This window comes from Tamandua tetradactyla, chromosome 4 (assembly GCF_023851605.1).
Source record: "Tamandua tetradactyla isolate mTamTet1 chromosome 4, mTamTet1.pri, whole genome shotgun sequence".
NCBI lineage: Eukaryota > Metazoa > Chordata > Mammalia > Pilosa > Myrmecophagidae > Tamandua > Tamandua tetradactyla.
The window spans coordinates 47,977,276-48,000,839 of record NC_135330.1 but is presented as its reverse complement, the minus strand read 5'-3'; the positions used below and the strand labels follow the sequence as shown (position 1 = coordinate 48,000,839).

Genomic DNA, 23,564 nt, shown 5'->3' with positions numbered 1-23,564 from the left:
TTATTCAAAGTGAGATAGGGAAGATAAACATCCCACACTTGAGGAGTGTTACTTGTTTAAGTTACATTGTCAGAAGATTATTATGGGAGGTATCATTGTGGTCATCTTTGGAAAATACAATCTCCTGCAGGGATATATCGAGAGATTAAAATTTGCATACTTGTGGAAAGAACTGAGGTAGTGAAGTTCTGAAATAGGACATAAATGATCAGAGTGGTCATTGACCAATCAACCAGTCAATTTGAGACAGTCTACATGGAGTGTGTGCGTGAGATACCATCAAGTATTTGATGATGGGCCTTTAGATGTTCTTGATCATTTCCAATTTTCAAGTATTTTTTAGTATTGGACATGATGCCTTTTTTTCCTTTTTGTACATTGAGATGTTATAAGCCTGGGTTTGAAAAAAAATAGTTTAGACATGTTTTACTTGATTATTCAATAGAAAGGATAATATTCTACTGTCTAGTACATCAACAAGCATTTATGATCCCTTATTCTGTTCACAGTGTGCATTGAGGTATACAGAGGTAGAGGACATGACATTTGTCTTAAAATAACTTACAGTGTTTTCAAAGAGACAAATTAGATGCAAATGAGAGAACCTGATAAACAGGTTGAAATTAAATGCATGCAGGAGAGAAAACTGGGTCTTGAAGATTTGGTAAGATTCAGAGAGGTAAAAAGTATTCCTTGAATGATTTGAGGTATCAGTGGTTTGGGTATCCAGTTGTTGAGTCTAGTCCTTTCCTCCAAAGACTCTGAAGTCATGGAACAGCACATCAACAGAAGCATAGAGTATTATACTTATTATTATTATTATTATTATTATTATTATGCATTATCTGAGAGGATAATGGGTGTATTCATGAATAGATATGAGAGAGAATTGGCCATGCATACTGCTGATAATTTCTTTAAAAATTTACAATATTTACTTTCTTTTTAAATTCTTCTTATTAGTGTTCATACACAAGTTCTAACCCATGGGCAGATAATTGAAGCTCTGGGTTCATTTTATAAAGATAAGTTCACTAGCTTTCTATAACATCACAATAGTTTCAGCATTGCTTAATCATACTAAACCCCTTTAGAATTTAAAGGCCTTCATATAATATAATTTTTCTACAGCACAACTTAATGTTTAAAAGTCTTTTCTAGCAAGCATATAAAGTATATAAGGACACAGTACTTTCTAGGAAGAGCAGGGGTAATATGACCATCAAGACTCATTTCTTTTAATGTACTGGTTTTCACCAAATAACATCTACTTGCTATTGGAATTATGTTGGTGATTTTCCTGAGCTACTCGCACTAGTAAATCATTAAACAAATTTAATTTTATGCAAAAGTAAACACATCTTTCTAGTTCTTGTGCTGAGAATTCCAGTTTTTCAGATTCCATTTCTGTAAGGTTGCCATGCATAATGCATTAAGATAATAATGATATTAATGATTTGTTCTCCCTTCTTATTTTCAGAGATGTCTCTTCATCGGAATATGCAAATAGAATTTCTGAATTTAGCATGAAGATGCATTTGAGAGGTGAGCATAATAGTTTACTTCACTTACAAAATCAATGCCTGCAGAAGTTTTTGTATCTCTAAGTTACTGTGTTCAATCCAAATTAGTTTGCATTTAAGAAATATTATCCAATTTACGGTTTACTATATTTAGTGTTTAAATGTTTCCTTTGATTCTGCATCCCTTCAAAATACATCCAATAATGTTATAAGTAAATCTATGAGTTTTTCTTTTTCATGGACAAAAGTTAGGAGGAATTGGTGAAAAAAAATAAACTTGTTTTAATATTTTTTCTTTGTTTAACTTTCAAGGAAAATGGTACTTTTTAGAACTTTACTTTCATGTGTTCAAATTATTACTAATGCAATTTCTTTGCAAATCAAAGACATTTAAAAATATTTATGTAAGGATTTGCTCTGATAATGACTAAAAACAAAGAAAAATAATATTCCGTACAATGCTAGCTATAATGTTCTTTGAAGTTTAAGATTATAAAGCTATTAAAAATTATTTCACAGATACTAAGCATTTAAATAGTGTTTATTCTACCACTGCAATGAAATTGCACACAGAACTTAAATCTTCTTATTTTCAAACATAAAGTTGGGCAGAGTATAAACCTATGATGAGAAATTAGCAAATGTAGCTTACAAAACTATTTTTATTGATGGTATACCTCATGTCATAAGTTGATTTTGTTGGGAAGTAAACTCTGAGATGAAGACTAGTGTGTAGGACATTTATGAAAGAGTACTCTTGGGATCAATGCTTATGGAAAGGAGAAGAGAGAACAGCAGATAGAAGTGTGTTTGCGAAGTGTCCCAATAGAGGCCTCTCACTAACTTTCATGAAGAACTTTAAAGTGAGATTAAACATTGTCTAAAGTTGGGGAGAGGGTCATATGCATTTCCTACTCTCACATTGAAAAGTCATTCATGTACCTTCATAATTACTTCATTCTGACAAAAGATCTAGGAGTTACGTCATATTCTCCATAACAATCCATTTTATAGATTCTGGGAGCTGTTCTTCCAAGATGTTGGTGGGACGTTCTTCTTGGAGAAACTTAGTACAGGAAGATTAGAAGGCAAACTGCAGTTCCCAGTGCTGTGACTGGCCTTGGAACCACAACTGGTTTCCCTCCTCTACTATCCATTTTAGATACCCCTCACTGTCTGAAAGACCTCTGCTAGACACAGTGGTTTACTTGATGCCATGACACAGATACCCTTGAGGGACTGAGACCCTGTTCACTATGTTCTCACAATCAGGAAGTGGAGTAGTTTCAAGAGATGGCTAACAAAACCCTTGGGTGCCAAAATGTTTCTCTGTGACTCCTTTTGTAACTGTAGCTCTACCACCTCCTAATGGTCAGAATCAATTACACCTTCAAGATAATGACTCTTTTTCTTGTTTCTGGTCCTTTAGGGTGAGACGCTCAAAGTGCCCAAGTGGCAGCTATAGGTTATGGTTCAGTGGAATTCATGAACCCATGAATTCCCATGGGGAATTCGTCCCATGGGGAAAGGTTTCACCCTTTTACGAACTAAGACCTTTAAACTCCCAGTGTCCAGCTTTGTAGGGACAGAAAGCACAAATTCCCGAACGGCTCACTGACATTGGTAATAGGCAGGGCCATTCATATTTGTACCATGTGGCTCCCTGGTACTTGTGTTCTACTTATTTGCCACCTAACAGTATATAAAGTGTTATTTTTTTAAATTTAAAAATGTATACTGTGTCTTGGGCATGATTCTCTATTTTTGTAAAGTATCAACTCGGTGCTGGTGCTTCAGCTATACTTTAGCAGGTTATTCTGGGTGGTATAATATGTAAAACATAATATGTGAAACCCATTCTCATACCTCCTTTGCTGTAAAGTGAGTCTTTTTATCTGATACAATATGATATGTAAAATTATGCCAGCTGTATTAGTTAGGGTTTTCTAGAGAAAAAGAATTGACAAGATATATCCATAAATGTAAAATTTATAAAAGTGTCTCATGTAACAGTGGGAATGTAGAGTTCAAAATCCATATGGCAGGCTGTGAAGCTGACAACTCTGATGGTGGGTCTGGACAAACTCCACAGGAGAGGCTCACCAGCCGAAGCAGGAAGAGAGCCTGTCTCTTCTGAATCCTCCTTAAAAAGCTTCTCGTGATTAGATTAAGCATCACTCATTGCAGAAGACACTCCCTTTGGCTGATTACAAATGGAATCAGCTGTGGATGCAGCTGACATGATCATGATTTAATTCTATGAAATGTACTCATAGTAACAGACAGGCCAGCACCTCCCCAACCAGACAAACAGGTACCACCACCTGGCCAAGTTGTCACGTGAATCTGACCATGACACCAATGAATCAAATTCACTCAAAGCCCTTGGATATTGTTTTTTGATTAGGCTTTGTGGACAGGAATGATAAGCCCATACCTGAAATATACATTTATTTCTATTAAAATAAATGGCTTCCCCTTCTTTGCAAGAGTTTCAATATAGTCAACTTGCCACGAAACGACTAGTCTTAAAGATGGTGCCATACTGAGGGTTCTGTTACTATGAGTTTGTATATTTGGCATCATCAGAAACAAGGCTAACCTTGGTAAGTGGGACCCATGCTGTTGGACTCATATATATCTTCCATCCCTGGCATCATACTATTTTTTCATGTACCCACTATGTCAGCATCAGCACTGGCTGATGATAAAGCCTATCTGATCTCAACCGGCCAAGTCATTTTGTCTGCTTCAAATTGTATAGTGTTACTTCCATGGTGCATGATCTATGATGGACATTCATGTGCAATATAAAGAAGTTCACACTTTGTGCCTACGCCCATATGAACTCCTTTCCCCAGTCTTCCAATCTTGTACCTTTGAGCATTCAAGCAAATCTCTCACCACTGCCGTTAGTCTGTATATATTCTCACATTTAATTACTTCTCTTTCCACAAAAATCCCCTTTCCATTGTCTTTTATAGCCGTGTCTGAGTGAGCCTGGAAGGCAGCAGTAGTTCATTTTTGGCTTTCATTCGCATACCAAGCTGACTCATCCCTGAAACAAACCCTAATATATTCCTCCTTCAACAGGTGGTTATGGGATTCCTTTAATATGGCAACAGATATAAGTTGAGTCAGTGGCACTGTTACACCAGTGGGGGATGATGTAGATGGATGGGCTAACTGTTCTTGCAGTTTGCTTATGCCCTTAGATCTTGCTCATGGTTAGTACCAGATGTAGCACTTCCATCATATTATGATCAATTACGTCTGCATCAGTCCATCCTTATGACTTGATTCACCTTTTTGTGTTGATTACCAGATATATCATTCCAAATGTGTGTTCAGTGACTCTGATAGAACTCATCTCTTGATGGACATCAGGAGTTCTGGCCTCTTAGATGTTCAGACACTGTCTCTTCCAGGACCCGGTAAGATACCAGAAGCTGTTTTTTAAAAGGCATATAATATGCCACTGTAGTTGGTATGGCCTTGATCAAGATACAAGGAATCCTTGCATAAATTCCACACAGAATCTTTTCCCATTACTGCTATCTCTAACACAAGAAGATCTGTTAGGTCATATTGACCCCGCCACAAAACTGCTTGCAACATACTCCAAACTGCTAGAGAGCTCTTTCACACTTTGGATCTCACGTATTTCTGGGAGCCTTTCATATTATCTAAATATGTGTGTTTTAGTGATACATACAAATAAGTATATAAATTAGAAGGAATATTCTTGCAAGCTTTCAACAAATGACTTATAAAATTGTATTTCTGTGACAGCTTTCTAAATTTTACAGTTTTATTTTCACCTTCTGGATTACATGTGATTCAAGGTCACCATAATAAAAGCTACCTCTTACTAATATGACTTAGCTACCCTTATGTAACTAATCTGTTGGACCAGTGTGCTGTTCTGCAGGATGTTTATTGGTCCACATCTCTTCAGACTACTTCATAACAGTGGGAGGGAAGATTAACATAGCTCTTGGTAACCAAGTAATTAGTATCCTCTTTTTAAAGAGAAGTGGAAAAGAGTATTATGTCCTCTTTTAAAAAAGAGGTGGAATAGAATACCTCTGCTAGATCAATGACTTTGTTGCATGCATCTAAGTCAAGATGGTTTGCTCTAGCAAAGATAATATATCTGACACACAGACCAGTTGTGGTCACTATGTAGGTGAATTTGCACTAGTCTATTGTTATCCTCTAGGATCTATGTGGTTTTTGCTAAGGCAAGACTAGTAAAATAGAGGAAGATATAATTGGTACCATCACCCCTGCATTTTAGGTCTTTAAGGGTAGCAGTATTTTTGATATGCCATCAGGAAGTGATTTATTTTTGAGTCATTAACTTGGCTTAGTGTGAGTCAGTTTCAGAGGCTTCCCCTTGTTTTTCCCACTATGATTGCTTGCTCCTCAGGTCAATGACACAATATAATAGTCTGTCAACTACCAAGCATATAAATATAAGTGAAATGTCCAGGGAATAGAGAAGCTACCCCTGGTGAGTTTTTGGACCTCGTCGACCTTCTGTGAGTGAGAACAAACCAGACCAGAACCCCAAATGCTGTTCATATGCTTTCATTCTCATTAGGGGATGATGATAAGACCTCATGTCTCTGGGTATCGATATCAACTCAGACCCTGCATCAGACAGTCCTTGAAGTGCTTGGGTATTCCCCTTTTGTCAATGTACAATTGAGTAAATGACCATAAGCCCCTTTGGGAAAGGATTGGAATAATAGTTACTGTGTAACAACTTTTACGTAGTATAGGTACTTTTCTTCTCAAAACCTGGCCTTTCACTCAATAAATAGGTTCTGGAATCAAAAACTGTTTCAAGATGGAAAGTGGGCAAAAGACCTTGACCTCCAATTAGGGAAACTACCCTTAGGCTCCTAGTCATCCATTGTTGATTTCTTTTGATTGTTCAATTTGAGCAATGCACTTATTTCTCCATCTATTTTGCTTGTAGAGATCACAATTCTCTGTAGGTATGATCCCTTCAGCTGCTACACTGACCTATTGCTCCTTACAATAACTCCACTCAACACCTTCTGACACTTAGCTTCCAACTGGTATTTAAACCTCAGGATCTTATTGTCCTCATATTATAAGTCCAGTTCAGCAATGGCATCTTCTACCCTCTTCCCTGCCTGCAGAGGAGAGCATCCACTGTACTTAGTAGTGCTGGCATAGCTCTCACCAGTTGCATTCCTAATTACTCTGGTTAATTATATGTCCTCTTGATTCCTTTGTGGAGCATAATCTTCTAGGGGGGTTCTTTACCATATAGTGTACCTGCTTTCACATGCTCACTTCTCTGAGCTTTTAAATTCCTCCCTTCACCAACTGCTATGGAAATCCTGGCCTTTCTATTTCACTTAAGCTGAGTCATCATTTATTCTGTGTTTATGGGAGTTATCCTAGCAATTTGTTAACACCATTTCCCAAGTTTCTTGCCAGGGTATTAAATCTTTTACTTAAGAGGGCAGTGACATTCTGATAAATTCTCTTTTATCCAAATTTATATTCTTCCCATCTCTAAGCCCACAACTTCAGAATGTACTATCCCAGATGCTGCCAATAAATATTTTCTAGGTCCTGCATATTTCCTTCACAGTCTAGTTCATTTCTTTCCTTTGGCAAACATGTTCCTGTATGGGACGTAATGCTAATTCTTGGCCTGTTAGTCTTGGGGGAAATAGGAAAGTTCATGAAGGAAGCACTTGTTTTCTGAATCACATTCATGCAAGAAAGGAGAGATGGGCACCTTCTGCATTTTCAAAGCATTCAGGGAGATCTGTGGATTAGGCATTTGGGAGAGGGGGCAATCCAGATGTTACTTTCAAAGTTGCAAGGTCTTATTCTTTCCCAAACAGGGCCTTGTCTCTGATGCGGCACAACTGCCTTGTTTGGAAATTTCACTTTCTTTGAAGTTATAAAGAATTTCTGGGCTTGACCTTCATTGCCAGATGGATAACAAGTGATCCAGCACCAACATTCTATCTTAAAATTTTCTTTTAAGGATCACTCTTGATATTAATAAAACTGTTACATGTTAGGTTCCTTGAGAATCAGACTCTGAGATGAAGATTAGAATAGTTTTATTTTTAGAAAGTGCACATAGGATAGATAATGGTGGAAGAGAGACGACAGAGGCGGGATTGGGTAAAAGAAGCGGATTGAGCAGAAAGGGAAGTTGAGCTGCAATACAGGCCTCCACTGACCCCCTCAAGGAGATAGCTGGGTGTTACGAGTTGTCCTAAGTTGGGTGAGGCATCTGGGCCTTTACTGCCTCTTTAGTCAGCCATCAATTGCAGGCTGCTCTTGGAAGGAGGTGTGACCTTGGGCAAGGCAGCTTTCTTTAGCTTAGGCAATCACAGAAGAGGGAGCAATTGAATGTTATCTCCTGGCAGTCTTCCCACAGCTGCAAAATAAGTCTTACATTCCTAAAGGGATGTTTTGGCAACAAACTACTGCATTCTCATGTCTGACCATTGGAAAAATTTTAGGAACATGAAGCTAACTTTTGCCACATTTTAATCCATGTTTCTGGAACTCTTTTCCACTTTCTTTCTTCCCCCTTCTTCCCATAGTGTGCTAAAGACATCTGTGTCTATTAAGACAATTATGTAAGAGATTTTCTGAATAAAGATTGAAGCAAATGGAAACAGCCTGAGCATTCATATGAAAGTAACCTCACAATTTTAGAACTTTCTCCTAAGCATCATATGTAGGACTATCAACATTCACCTATGAAGATATTAGGCAATTCTTAGCCAAACCAGCTAAGGACTCCTCATCTATAAGGATTCACCTCAAATGCCATCTTCCACAATAATTCTTACTTAACTCTTCTCAAAGTAGATTCTAATTATGTACATGCATTATAAATATAAAAATTTGGAATTAAAAAACACACAAAGCATTAAAAAGGACTGACTGTAGACAGATTTAGTGAGGAATTGAGCTTTACTTTATTCTTACTCAGTGTAAATTCTCAGAAATATTTTGGGAGTGTGTACTTAGTGATCAGGGTGGTAAGTAACCAACTTACAGAATGGCAGGGAGGGAGAGCCAGAACAATATGAGTCCTCTGTAGAAAAGGATACTTCATTGAAGGTGTCCAGAAAGGATGTGATGAATGAAATTTCATCTCTTAACATCCAGCTCATTTTCTCCAATTGCAGTATGTTGGATCCACCAACATTGTTACAGGGAGGGGCCATGGTTTGTCTAAGCCAGACAATTGATACCATCCCCTTTCTCCTTTTGATTTGTTCTGAAATGGGCAGTTTTTAGATAATTAGCATATAGAATATCTAAGCCTACAGAGTTATTCTCTAAACAAGCAATCTGATTTCCATTAGTGAAATGTGCAGGTGGGTTTGGTAGGAGCTTCTAAGAAAGGAGCATTTATGCTCTCTTGAAAGAGCTTTGAGAAGTCTTTGGTCATTGATGTTTGCAAGTATGAAATGAAAATTAGTCTGTTCCCACACTCCTAGGGAAATATTGATTGTTCTGCATCATTGTAATAAATATCAGCAGAATCAGTTTTCATACATTAAATTAATCAAAGACAACACTCCTTACTGACCATACTTCCAAAAGCCATGCAATCAATAGCAGACTCAAGTGTCAGCTAATCAGCCAATCAACAAAAGTCACAAACCAGTGCCACACATCCAAAGACAAAGCTCAACTAATTATTCATCTCTGACAGCTACCATCCCTGAACTCTATAATTCTCAAACCCTATGTGATATCAACTTTGCTCAGGGATATTCTACCTAAGAAGACAGCCCTCCCTTACTTATTTTCATAATAAGCTTTCCATTTCGGGCATTGAATGGTAGTCTCTTCCTTCATGAGAATACAAGAAATGCTATAGTCATTTTGTACCCGTATCCACTTGAGGATTAAAGCAACATATGGGGGTTATTACTGTCAAGGGGAATTCAGAAAAACTGACCTGGAATTACTGGGTTAAACTCACTTAGAAATATGTTTTTCTTCTGGATTTCCAGCTACGTGAGCTAACAAATTATTGAAACAACCCAACGATGAGAGATCTGATGTTTGGCTGACTCTTGGACAAATTGGAACTAATAGTTGAAGACAAGTGGAGAGGGCTTTAGAAGTAGATAGGACAGCATTTATGCAAAGAAATAAGGGAGAGGAAGCATATTAAGCAATGTTAAGAACCATTATTCAATATAGCTGGAATTACAAATGGATGTTGGAGTGAATAGGAGAAGAGAAATTATAGAGGCTATGTAATTAGAACATCATGTAAAAGAAAAAATAACATGTCCAAGTCAGGTCTATTTTGAGGCCCTTTTTTTTAATCTGCCAACTTGACTTTCCAATTAAGTGTCTCATGTAATTTGACTTGTTCCAAACTGATTTTTGCTTCCCCAATAAATAAGGGTGTTCTGGTATTCCCCCTCTTAACAAATAACATCTGTATATTATATATTACTCACCTTGGGTAGCATTTTTCTCTCTCTCTTTCTTCTTTTTCCCCTTTTAACCAATTCTTTTTATCAGGGACTTTTAAAAAATCCTACTTTGTCTTTGCTTTGCTACAGTCAGTCATTCTATCCTTTTTGGGATCTTTGAACACACCAAATGGGTTTCTATCTTTTGATGTTTCACTTGTTGTGGTGCTTTGCCCTTCAGATTGCCATGTGATGATGTCTTCCTGCTTCTCTAACCTCATCATAGAGGGCTTTCTGGATCTCAAAAATTAAAATGGCACACAGTATCTCATTGTTATCTGTTATATCACTCTTTATTTTTCTCATGAAATCATTTCTATCTGAAATTAATTTTCAGTCATTTATTTGTTGGTTTACCACAATTGTCATCTTTCTAGAATACAAGCCCATGAGGGAAAGAAACTCTTAAGTTTTTACCTGATGTAAGATGAAAGAGAGGGTAAATAGAATGAATTCATAAGACTGTGCAGAATGGAAAGTAATGGCATGAAAAAAATAGCTGTCTCAATATCTAGTTAAAGATGAACAGGATGATAACATTTTGAAAGATAATACGGAAAGAGAATTGCATATTATGCATGTGTCTTGATCAATAAGTAGAAGCTTGTAGGTCATTTTTTCCCACAGCTCAGAGGAACCTTGTATAAATAGGGGTGACAAATACCCACAGTTAAGGAAAGATGGAAAAGGATTAAATGATCCTCTGGGCTAGTTTCCACTAGTGTCTTTGTTTTTCATCAGTGATTGTAGTTTAGTATGGTTGCATGCACCACCAGATTCAGCAGTGTCCAGATAATTTCTCCCTGAGATTTGTGGTAGTGGCACACCAGTACAGTGTCTCCATTATCCAAGCCACTTGACCGAGGCATTCAGTTGTATTTGGGAGAGGAGCAAGAGTTACAGTACGGTAGCTGCTACAAGTATATTGCTGCTTTTATTTTTGTTTGTTTTGCTTTGTTTTGTTTTGGAGTGGGGGCAAAAGTTCTGTTAGGTATTGCCATGTTATTGTCTTAATTTCAGAATTTTCTCCTTGTTTATATGGCTTAATTATAGCAGTGATAATTATGCTCAGTGGATTATGTTCATGTGCGTTTCATGATTACAGGAATTAAAAGACCTATGTAAGACCAAGGTGACTCTCCATAACTGCAATTTGAACCTATGATTCTAGAATTCTAGTCAGCATGGTTATTTTAATTTCATTAACATCAGCTTGGGATTTATAATTGTCACTTTTGGAGAACATTTTGTATGTAACAAAGACTTAAAATCAGGGTGCAGAAAGAAAACTAAACAAAACAAAAATGTAGTAGACTTACAGAGAAACATAGGTGAGATACCAAGAAGAGAACAAGAATGAAAGAGATAAATGGGCTCTCTAACAGCTTTGCAGTTCTGGTTCCAGTCCTTTGGGAATACTAGTGACATTGTGTCCTCCTGGTTTCCATGAAATATTAAGGTATGTCATTAAAAAAAACATAAAATGACCCTAGTTGATTCTTCCCCATGAGTATAATTACATGATTAATATAAAGGGGATATAATTGCATATATATTTTGTAACAGTATGATTTTATACTATGATATATATGTTCCAAACAAACAATATTTCTGCCAATTCAGTCCTAAGAAAGAAGGACAATGGCATCTGTGCTGGTTTGAAAGGATATTTGTCCCCTAGAAAAGGCATGTTTAATCCTAATCCCATTTTGTAAAGGCAGCCGTTTTTTTTAATTCCTATTCAGCATTGTATGTTTGAAACTGTAATTAGATCATCTCCCAGGAGATGTGATGTAATCAGGAATGGTTGTTAAACTGCATTAGGTGATGACATGTCTCTAACCATTCGGGTGGGTCTTGATTAGTTTCTGAAGTCCTATGAAAGAGGAAACATATGGGAGAATGAGGGAGATTGAGAGAGAGCAGAGAATGCTGCAGCACCAGGAAGCAGAGAGTCCACAAGCTGGCGGCCTTTGGCAATGAAGAAGGAAAATGCCTCCTGGGTAGCTTCATGAAACAGGGAGCCAGGAGAGAAAGCTAGCAGATGATGCTGTACTCACCATGTGCCCTTCCAGTTGGGAGAGAAACTCTGTGTTCACCATGTGCTATTTCACTTGAGAGAGAAATCCTGAACTTCATTGGCCTTCTTGAACCAAGGTTATCTTTCCCTGGATGAATGCCTTTGATTGGACATTTCTATAGACTTGTTTTAATTGGGACATTTTCTTGGCTTTATAACTGTAAACTAGCAACTTATTAAATTTCCCTTTTTAAAAGCCATTCAGTTTCTGGTATATTGCATTCCAGCAGCTAGCAAACTAGAACAACATCTATGAAAGTAGTCAACCTAATCAGACTTGAAGCAAATGTGCAGTATCCAGTCTTCTCAGTCTTAGATGGGAGGCTTAGATTTTGGGGAAAAGAGTGTGAAGATAGAAAAAGCATAATGGTATACATACATATTACCCTTTCTCTCCACGCCCAAGTGCCAGAAGTAGGGTGTATGTTTTGTTAGGTTGAAATAAAAGTCCAAAATCAAGGGACGTTATGTCCCATTTACAGTTGATACTCTGGGAGGAGTCTACCTTGCAGAATGACCCTACTCTATGTGTGATCACGTGAAAGAACACATGGCGGCATGGAGTACTTAGAGATTGAGCCCAGAAAATCTTCTGTATGCCAAATGGTCTGGAATGTATTGATGTCAAGGGGGTCAACTTTTGAAATTTCTTTTGTGGCAGCAAAATAGTCCTTAAATGGATCCTAACTAAGAGTTAATTGGAATCTTACCCAGATCTAAGGGGAATTCACAAGGGTTTGAGCAATGCGGTATGAGGCTCACCAGGGGTTGTTGCTCCCTAGAAAGCGCTCATCTCATGTTTAAGAATATAAGGAAAATACAAAGGTAAGAGAGTCTTGAGAGAGAAGAGACTGAATTAATGTTTTTGTGACTGGATGATGTTTAGGAATAGAGGCATCTAATATTTATAATCATTAGTATTGCTGTGAAGTGTATCATCAGTGTAATCCTAAATTTCCATAACATGTCTCAGACCTCAAATTGTCTTTTTGCTAGTGTTTGTTTGTTTTGAGAAAACCAAAATAGTGGAGTGGAGTCAAACATCTATGTGGGCATAGATGTGTGTGTGTGTGTGTGTGTGTGTGTGTGTGTGTGTGTGAGAGAGAGAGAGAGAGAGAGAGAGAGAGAGAGAGAGAGAGAGAGAGAGAGAGAGAGAGAGAGAAAGAGAGAGAGAAAAGAGATAAAAGCTTCAGGAAATGAACTGTAAATTGTGAATTTAATAGAAGCCAGAATTAAATAGATAGAGACAGAGTAAGCCCTGTGGATTCTCATAAGAGAAGGTAAGGGTACTGGAAGTTCACGGGATATAGAATACTGAGAACCATCTTATTTAAAAATCGAAGACCTTGGTACCTCCAGCTGCCATGTGAATCACATTCTAATATATTACCTCCTTTTTTTTTAAGCTATCTTGAAGTACATACTTGTAATCTGAAACCAGAATAAATGTGAATAAGACACTTTGCAGAATATTTAATAACGAATGGGAGCTGTATAGGTTTTCTATATTCATTGAAAAGGAAGCATGCTAATTATTCCATGAGAGAAAAATTTTAAAGTATATTTTACACACATATATTTTCCAGACTAATTTTGCTGCATTATCAAGGCAGCAGTAGTTGTTATCTATGCTTTACTCTACTTTGAAAGGAATCTGCAGCACTTTAGTTTGAAGTCTTTTACTTTTTCTGATACAAGACTTCAGGCTCACAATACCCTTCATTGTTAAGCAAAGTTACTATCATCCTAGAAAATTACAACTTCGAAGAAGAGAATGATATTCCTTACCTAAAATCGTTCATATGTGCAGTTGTGAAAAATATTTCATCAAGATTAAAGAAAGCGCTCTAAAAATAACACCAAGATATGTTATTTATTCACATCAGCAAACTAAAAAATATTTTCAAAAGATGTCCATAAGAAATAAATGCGCCTGTTTTGAAAAATGTTGACTGAGTTGGGTAATTCCTTTAGCCAGGCTACTGACACGTGGAAAGACCAGATGCTCACACAATTGAAACCGTGAGACAGTCTGCCTTTAAAATGCTCCCTACACCAATGTCTCTTCCTCGGTCTTCACCGTGAGGATACAAATTTACGGGCGACCGCCGCGTATCACAGGCACCTGCCTACATGTGGTTTATCTATTTATTCAAGGCTTATAGTCTCTTCTTCTATTTGAAAATGCAGCTTAGCTCGTCGTGTGTTGGCTTCCCACACTTTATGTCAGCTCAGTGAACTCAGGCTTTGCACTTGAGAAAGGGAAGCTCATAATGTCTAAATAATGTTCTAAGTGGGCAATTTCAGTAAATTGAATGGCAGTCAATGGACCTTTCAACTACTCCCTTCCTTTCATCCATTACCATTACTTCCATGCAGGAGGTTTTAGTTCAGGGCAGATGTTACTATATAGCTCACAAATGACAGAAATGTTGAACTATCTTCCTCCTACAGGCCCCAGTGATTCTAGAGATCACATTCTCATAAGAATTTAACAAGGAAGCTGCATTTCACTATATGCAACTCTTGTAATGAGATTGTAACTTTTAAAACATTTCAGAAGTAGTATACAGATATTGCTTTAAAAAAAGTGCATATTTTCAAGTATTGGATGAAAGGTTACCATAAATCTTTTTAAAAGCAAGGATGTTTAAGTCCTATGCTGTTTTTGGGAGGACGGATCAGTCATATAATCATGCTGAATCCTGCAGATGTGAATGAGAACCATGGCCACTTGCTAGCATTATAATACTAATTATCAATTTTTAGTCCTAGGTTGAGTATCTCTCTACAATACATGTAAAGGACATAATGAATATTCTTAGTTTTCATCAAATACTTCATAACACTAAGATGCTTCACATCAGTAAGATGCTACACTGTGCCTGTTTGATGAAATGTGTACTGTAGTTTTGAAGAGATTCGTAGAAGATAATCCAAACTCTGAAAAATCAAAATAGGTCAATTTATCTGATATTGTTAATAACTTCTTTCTCTTTAAATGGGCCATAAACAAGTTTCATAAACTTTCAAGAAAAAAGAGAATATTTTAGATCTTATATTGTAGTTGTTTTAATGCATCTATTTTTTTTCTTAGCTAAGTGTAAGACCATTACTATAGCTTTGAATTGCAACTTCAATTAAGGCATTGCACTCTGAAATACCAATGTGTCTAACTAAATGGACCAGCATTTTATGTGTTTCAATGTTTGCTTTAGAACAGTACAAAAGTATATTTACAAATACAGGCATAATTTAATTGAGTGCAGTGTGTCTTGGCTTTAGTTACAATGGTGAAATAAGGAAATGTTATATAGCTGTCTTTCTGAAGGCTTTTTTCTACATATGTAAAGATATATATATATATATATATATATATTATATATATATATATATATATATATATATATATATATATATATAGAGAGAGAGAGAGAGAGAGAGAGAGAGAGAGAGAGAGAGAGATCCACTTGATGCTTGGCCACTCATAATTCAAGGACCCCTTGGTTTTGCCCCATCATTTGCTATATCCTTTTTCTCTGAGATACAAAAAGGAAGAACAAATTAATGACTTTTCCTAATTTGTTTTTGGTTGTTGCTTAATAAAAATGTTTTCCTTCTACTTGCTAGACAAATAGCAAATGTTCTATTCAAGCTTTATCTGATATTTCCAGGTAAGGATAGATCCTAGTTGTTAGAATACAGTGTGGGTGTCATTTTCTCTATCATCAGCAATAGAGACAGCTAGAAGACAACAACATTTGATGGGCTCTGAAGTCCTGAGACTATAGTAGAGAAGGTCCACATCTCCCTTAATGGAAAAAGCTGTTTAAATAACTCTCACTTCAGAAGGCTCTTTACTGGAACCAAGAGAAAAGACAGATGGAAGTTTCATAAAACAATTTCCCTTCCTAAAAATCACACAAATTTAGATCTAGAATGAGCTTCTTAAAGAAGTTTTCTTTTATTCCTTTGAGGCAGTTCCGTTTTGCAGGTAACAGTTTTGTGTCACCCATGACATCAGCTACCCTTCTTTGTCTAGAAAAATGTAGACCAAGTTAAGTTTCCCAGTTAAAAACCACCTTTTGAAAGCAGCAAGTAAAGAAATAGGCTAAAATGAATTAGTTAAACGTTTGAGACTAAAAATAATCGTGTCAATGTGGCTGATTCATATCTAAGATGTCTATGATTTTTAAACTTCACACTCTTATCGACTCACACGTTTAGACCCTCACAGTATTAAGGAGTGAAAGTATGTAAAATTGCTAATATTATTTGAGGTCTTCATGATTTATTTCCCTCATCATTTTTTTCATGAATTGTTCTTAGAAGTGTTTGAAAATCACCTTTAAGAAAACTTTTTAAAAAATACTTTATTGTTTACCGAATTCTGATGGGCCTGTAATTTTGAAGCATGCTTTCTTAAAAATAAGAGTGTATTTCCTCCACCTTACAAAAAGATACTTTCCTGGTCACCGCTTGCTAGTTCATATCTGTTTGGTATAAGAGATTATTACTGTTTGATACACAAACTGATCATTCTTTATATTTAAGGCAGAATGGTAGAAAGGATTCAGGAACTATGTCCAGTATTCACTTTTCTACTACCTAATTACGATTGTCATTAAATGTCTCTCAAAGCAAATTATTTCATTTGCAAAATGAAGTGAGCAGACTATCTTTGGGGCATTCCATTTATGACATCATAATTCCTGTAAGAACTGGGTCACTTATAACTACATTTCTTTGTGTGAATAGTTTAAATTTTCAAGTCCTTATGGAATTCAATGTTCTGCAATTAATCTTTACTTCTCTTTTGAGGTTGACTAATTCCTCTCCAAAATGAAACATAACATCATATGAATATCATAATATATTTTTTGGGATTGCTTTAGCTGAAAATTTAACTTTTAAGGTTAATACCTTAAAAAGAAATCTTGACAACTTAATAATTTAAATTTTCTTATTTCATAAGTAACAAGAATGGTAATTTTCTTTCTATAAAATTTGTTTACTTAGTGAAAACTAATAGATTTTGATAAATACACATTGTACTTTAAATTACTGCAAATGTGTTTAAGTATTGTAAATATAATGGTTGTTCATTATATTATGTTTTTGCTGTAAGTTGATTTTATCTGATTTTTCTAAATTCTTAGAAAATGTATATTAAATTGAATAATAGATCATGAAAGGTACAGTTCTCAGTATTTCTTTGATTTTCCTGCCTTCATTTTTTCTTATTATTGTGTTTGCGCCCAAATAAAGTAACTCCCACACATAGCCACCCAACACCTGTCACCAAATAAGAGTAGTTAGGGCCAAATAGTAATTTTAAAGAAAATTAAATTAACTTAATACATAAAAGAGCATATTTTTTTTTTACCATCATGGGTGTAGCAAGGACAATTAAAGAAAGGTACACTCTGAAAAGAGAAACTGAAATGAAATAAAAGTAAAGTGAAATAAAACAAAGAAATACATTTCAAATAAAATTGGACTAAAACGACTTGAAAATAGTGCATACTTAACTAATTTATTAGATTTTTCTTAACCTTTCATTTCTGACATCATTTATTTAATCTCTTGTAATATATAGTGATTTTTGACATTTGATTAAAAAGTTGCAATTAATTTTAAAATGTGAAGAGTTTCACAACTGAAGAATTTTCAGGCTTAGCAGTGGCTCTTGCCATGTAACTGGATAACAAATAGAAATTAAAAAAAAATTTAAATGATGGATTCTTGTGTTTTCATAAAGCATAGACACTCAGTCTTTCACATGTGTCATTTCAGTCATGTGCACATTAAAAGTAAATTCCTGGGACCCAATAAACCTTGGGTATATATGTTTAAATTTCAGAGCTTTTTAAGCTTATAAACAAATGTTTTTCTTCTTCAGCAGAAGGTGCCTGTTTTCTGTTGTTTAATTTTGTAGGTTCAGTTCTCATCTCTTAAAAGCTCTTCCAAGAACATATGGAGAATGTGATATTGGTTAGACTGTGCAGGCTATTTGCCCTTTTATCTCATAACAACTACTGCAATGCTTGTGCTGTCCAGGATCAGTTTCCCAGCATGAGTAACAGGGCCCATTATAATTGTCTTCCATTTAGACCTTACATTTGCTGCTTGATTGTTGATCTAATTATATTCTGTTTATATTCATTATGGGTTGGAAGAGGTTTAGTACGTTTCCTGCTGCTGGGATCAGAAGAAGACTCCCATCTTCTTTGACTCCCATGATTGCTGAATAAGCCTGGCACAGAGAAGAGGCAGTCTATTTTTTATCCATTTAAAATGATGGATTATGTATACTTATATATCTATATTAATGCATGTATCTAACTTGTGTACTACACATTTTGAAACACTATATGACTTGTATTTGGTTTTCCCAAAAGCAGACCTTGAAACAAGGATTTGAATGCAGATAATTAATTTAGGAGATGATCTTAGGAAGTCCAAAAGAAGAAGAGAGAAATGAAGACAGGGCAAGAGAAAAGTCAATTAAATGGGTATTAATTAATGGCTTATAACTGCAGATCACTTGATACCAATCACATTGGGGATCTTCTGAGATACCTGGTAGAACATGCCTTGAAATTATATCACTATTTGTTGGAAGGCTGGAGCATTTACATGCAGACTGCCATCCTCCATTGGTGAAAGGTTGTTCTGTGCACATCTCCATGTCTGATACTGTCATGTTGTATCTGCTTTATTTGAAACAGTTTTCTCACATGTGTGTGTGTATGTGTGTGTGTGTGTGTGTGTGTGTGTGAGAGAGAGAGAGAGAGAGAGAGAGAGAGAGAGGCTACTAGGCAGAAAAAAAAGAGGAGAACATAGGCACTGAAGATGAAAAGCTGTCAGTGTACCAGAAACCACAACTACAGTGTGCCAGAAAATACAATTGAATTCAGTTGTATCAAGGGAATATGATGTGGAGCATCTACAGGACAACTACGGTCCACCCCTTTTATTTCTTAGATCAGCTCACACCTCATGGCGAGATACTCTGTTGAAACTTCGTGGAGGTGGCTACCTAGAATATCTTAAAATATAAGGTTAATGGATAAAACTTCAACGCTGTTGATCCAGAGGATGTAATTGGTATTTATTGCCTTCATTCTTTATGACTAAATCTAGATTATTTTTTCTTTCTCAGAACACTTCCTCTGGTGTTTGTCTGATGGGTTGATCCAAACCTTCATCCCTGAGGTGTATAAGCTTCTGGTTGCTAAAATTGTGAAGTTTTGTTAGGTTGTTGTTTTTTTGGCCATTATGACCAGGCAACTGTGCATCAAGAGAGGCCTTAGTGCTTCCATTAAGTTTCAAGATGTATTTTCCCAACTTGCATTATGAAGCCCCAACCTTAGCTATGTATGATAATAATCCTTTTCTTTATCTCCTAATGTACTGGCATGAAGTGTCCAGAATAACTTAATTTAGCTTTGGGTTTAGTGGAAGTTTTGCCCTGTCTCTGGAATGAGATATCTCCCACCTCCTTAATGTGGGATCCCTTAACCTTTAAAGCCTAAATTTGTATGGACAGGAAACACAAGCTCCCCAAATAGACACTTAGGAATGATAATAAGGGAAGACTTTCCTTTTTCTAGTCTTAGTTCTATGTGTTCTAGCTACTAGGCACACATCTCTCTCTAACTACCATTGATTCAACGTATATATCACATTCTGAAGGAGATTGTCCCAAACCAGCAGGGTGTCTCTGCCAAGCTGTCACATTGGATGATGTTTTGATAGTCCATTCTAAAGCTCAGAATGAGAACTTCTGGGTAATATACTATATGATATGATTAGTGGATACCATGGATACTTGGTTATGGTCACATTTCTTTTTTTTTTTTTTTTATTAATTAAAAAAAGAATTAACAAAACAATTAGAAATCCTTCCAATCTACATGTACAATCAGTAATTCTTAATAACATCACATAGTTGCATATTCATCATTTCTTAGTACATTTGCATCGATTTAGAAAAAGAAATAAAAAGACAACAGAATAAGAATTAAAACAATAATAGAAAGAAAAAAAAACAAAACAAAAACAAAAAACCTATACCTCACATGCAGCTTCATTCAGTGTTTTAACATAATTGCATTACAATTGGGTAGTATTGTGCTGTCCATTTCTGAGTTTTTATATCCAGTCCCGTTGTACAGTCTGTATCCCTTCAGCTCCAATTATCCCTTCTCTTATTTTTTTTTTTAATTAACGGGAAAAAAGAAATTAACCCAACATTTAGAGATCATACCATTCTACATATGCAATCATTAATTCTTAACATCATCACATAGATGCATGATCATCATTTCTTAGTACATATGCATTGGTTTAGAAGAACTAGCAACATAACCGAAAAAGATATAGAATGTTAATATAGAGAAAAAAATAAAAGTAATAATAGTAAAATCAAAACAAAACAAAACAAAACAAAACAAAAACCTATAGCTCAGATGCAGCTTCATTCAGTGTTTTAACATGATTACTTTACAATTAGGTATTATTGTGCTGTCCATTTTTGAGTTTTTGTATCTAGTCCTGTTACACTGTCTGTATCCCTTCAACTCCAATTGGCCATTATCTTACCCTGTTTCTACCTCCTGCTGGACTCTGTTATCAAGGACATATTCCAAATTTATTCTCGAATGTCTGTTCACATCAGTGGGACCATACAGTATTTGTCCTTTAGTTTTTGGCTAGACTCACTCAGCATAATGTTCTCTAGGTCCATCCATGTTATTACATGCTTCATAAGTTTATCCTGTCTTAAAGCTGCATAGTATTCCATCGTATGTATATACCACAGTTTGTTTAGCCACTCTTCTGTTGATGGAGATTTCAGCTGTTTTTATCTCTTTGCAATTGTAAATAACGCTGCTATAAACATTGGTGTGCAAATGTCCGTTTGTGTTTTTGCCCTTAAGTCCTTTGAGTAGATACCTAGCAATGGTATTGCTGGGTCGTATGGCAATTCTATATTCAGCTTTTTGAGGAACTGCCAAACTGCCTTCAATAGTGGTTGCACCCTTTGACATTCCCACCAACAGTGGATAAGTGTGCCTCTTTCTCCGCATCCTCTCCAGCACTTGTCATTTTCTGTTTTGTTGATAATGGCCATTCTGGTGGGTGTGAGATGATATCTCATTGTGGTTTTGATTTGCATTTCTCTAATGGCCAGGGACATTGAGCATCTCTTCATGTGCCTTTTGGCCATTTGTATTTCCTCTTCTGATAGGTGTCTATTCAAGTCTTTTTCCCATTTTGTAATTGGGTTGGCTGTCTTTTTGTTGTTGAGATGAACAATCTCTTTATAAATTCTGGATACTAGACCTTTATCTGATTTATCATTTCCAAATATTGTCTCCCATTGTGAAGGCTGTCTTTCTACTTTCTTGATGAAGTTCTTTGATGCACAAAAGTGTTTAATTTTGAGGAGTTCCCATTTATTTATTTCCTTCTTCAGTGCTCTTGCTTTAGGTTTAAGGTCCATAAAACCGCCTCCAGTTGTAAGATCCATAAGATATCTCCCAACATTTTCCTCTAACTGTTTTATGGTCTTAGACCTAATGTTTAGATCTTTGATCCATTTTGAGTTAACTTTTGTATAGGGTGTGAGAGATGGGTCTTCTTTCATTCTTTTGCATATGGATATCCAGTTCTCTAGGCACCATTTATTGAAGAGACTGCTCTGTCCCAGGTGAGTTGGCTTGACTGCCTTATCAAAGATCAAATGTCCATAGATGAGAGGGTCTATATCTGAGCACTCTATTCGATTCCATTGGTCGATATATCTATCTTTATGCCAATACCATGCTGTTTTGACCACTGTGGCTTCATAATATGCCTTAAAGTCAGGCAGTGCGAGACCTCCAGCTTCGTTTTTTTCCCTCAAGATGCTTTTAGCAATTCGGGGCACCCTGCCCTTCCAGATAAATTTGCTTATTGGTTTTTCTATTTCTGAAAAATAAGTTGTTGGGATTTTGATTGGTATTGCATTGAATCTGTAAATCAATTTAGGTAGGATTGACATCTTAACTATATTTAGTCTTCCAATCCATGAACACGGTATGCCCTTCCATCTATTTAGGTCTTCTGTGATTTCTTTTAGCAGTTTTTTGTAGTTTTCTTTATATAGGTTTTTTGTCTCTTTAGTTAAATTTATTCCTAGGTATTTTATTCTTTTAGTTGCAATTGTAAATGGGATTCGTTTCTTGATTTCCCCCTCAGCTTGTTCATTACTAGTGTATAGAAATGCTACAGATTTTTGAATGTTGATCTTGTTACCTGCTACTTTGCTGTACTCATTTATTAGCTCTAGTAGTTTTGTTGTGGATTTTCCCGGGTTTTCTACGTATAGTATCATATCGTCTGCAAACAGTGATAGTTTTACTTCTTCCTTTCCAATTTTGATGCCTTGTATTTCTTTTTCTTGTCTAATTGCTCTGGCTAGAACCTCCAACACAATGTTGAATAATAGTGGTGATAGTGGACATCCTTGTCTTGTTCCTGATCTTAGGGGGAAAGTTTTCAATTTTTCCCCATTGAGGATGATATTAGCTGTGGGTTTTTCATATATTCCCTCTATCATTTTAAGGAAGTTTCCTTGTATTCCTATCTTTTGAAGTGTTTTCAACAGGAAAGGATGTTGAATCTTGTCGAATGCCTTCTCTGCATCAATTGAGATGATCATGTGATTTTTCTGCTTTGATTTGTTGATATGGTGTATTACATTAATTGATTTTCTTATGTTGAACCATCCTTGCATACCTGGGATGAATCCTACTTGGTCATGATGTATAATTCTTTTAATGTGTTTTTGGATACGATTTGCTAGAATTTTATTGAGGATTTTTGCATCTGTATTCATTAGAGAGATTGGTCTGTAGTTTTCTTTTTTTGTAATATCTTTGCCTGGTTTTGGTATGAGGGTGATGTTGGCTTCATAGAATGAATTAGGCAGTTTTCCCTCCACTTTGATTTTTTTGAAGAGTTTGAGAAGAATTGGTACTAATTCTTTCTGGAACGTTTGGTAGAATTCACATGTGAAGCCATCTGGTCCTGGACTTTTCTTTTTAGGAAGCTTTTGAATGACTAATTCAATTTCTTTACTTGTGATTGGTTTGTTGAGGTCATCTATGTCTTCTTCAGTCAAAGTTGGTTGTTCATGTCTTTCCAGGAACCCGTCCATTTAATCTAAATTGTTGTATTTATTAGCGTAAAGTTGTTCATAGTATCCTGTTATTACCTCCTTTATTTCTGTGAGGTCAGTAGTTATGTCTCCTCTTCCATTTCTGATCTTATTTATTTGCATCCTCTCTCTTCTTCTTTTTGTCAATCTTGATAGGGGCCCATCAATCTTATTGATTTTCTCATAGAACCAACTTCTGGTCTTATTGATTTTCTCTACTGTTTTCATATTTTCAA

The 23,564-nt window shown here is 35.9% G+C and overlaps 1 long non-coding RNA gene across 1 annotated transcript in view; it reads left to right on the top strand.

The window, feature by feature from the left end:
- LOC143678930 (uncharacterized) overlaps positions 1-23,564 on the top strand; it is a 94,264-nt gene that overhangs the window by 35,367 nt on the left and 35,333 nt on the right. Inside the window, exon 2 of the long non-coding RNA XR_013173481.1 lies at positions 1,481-1,545. This is a non-coding gene — a long non-coding RNA (uncharacterized LOC143678930). The remainder of the gene's footprint in view (positions 1-1,480; positions 1,546-23,564) is intronic.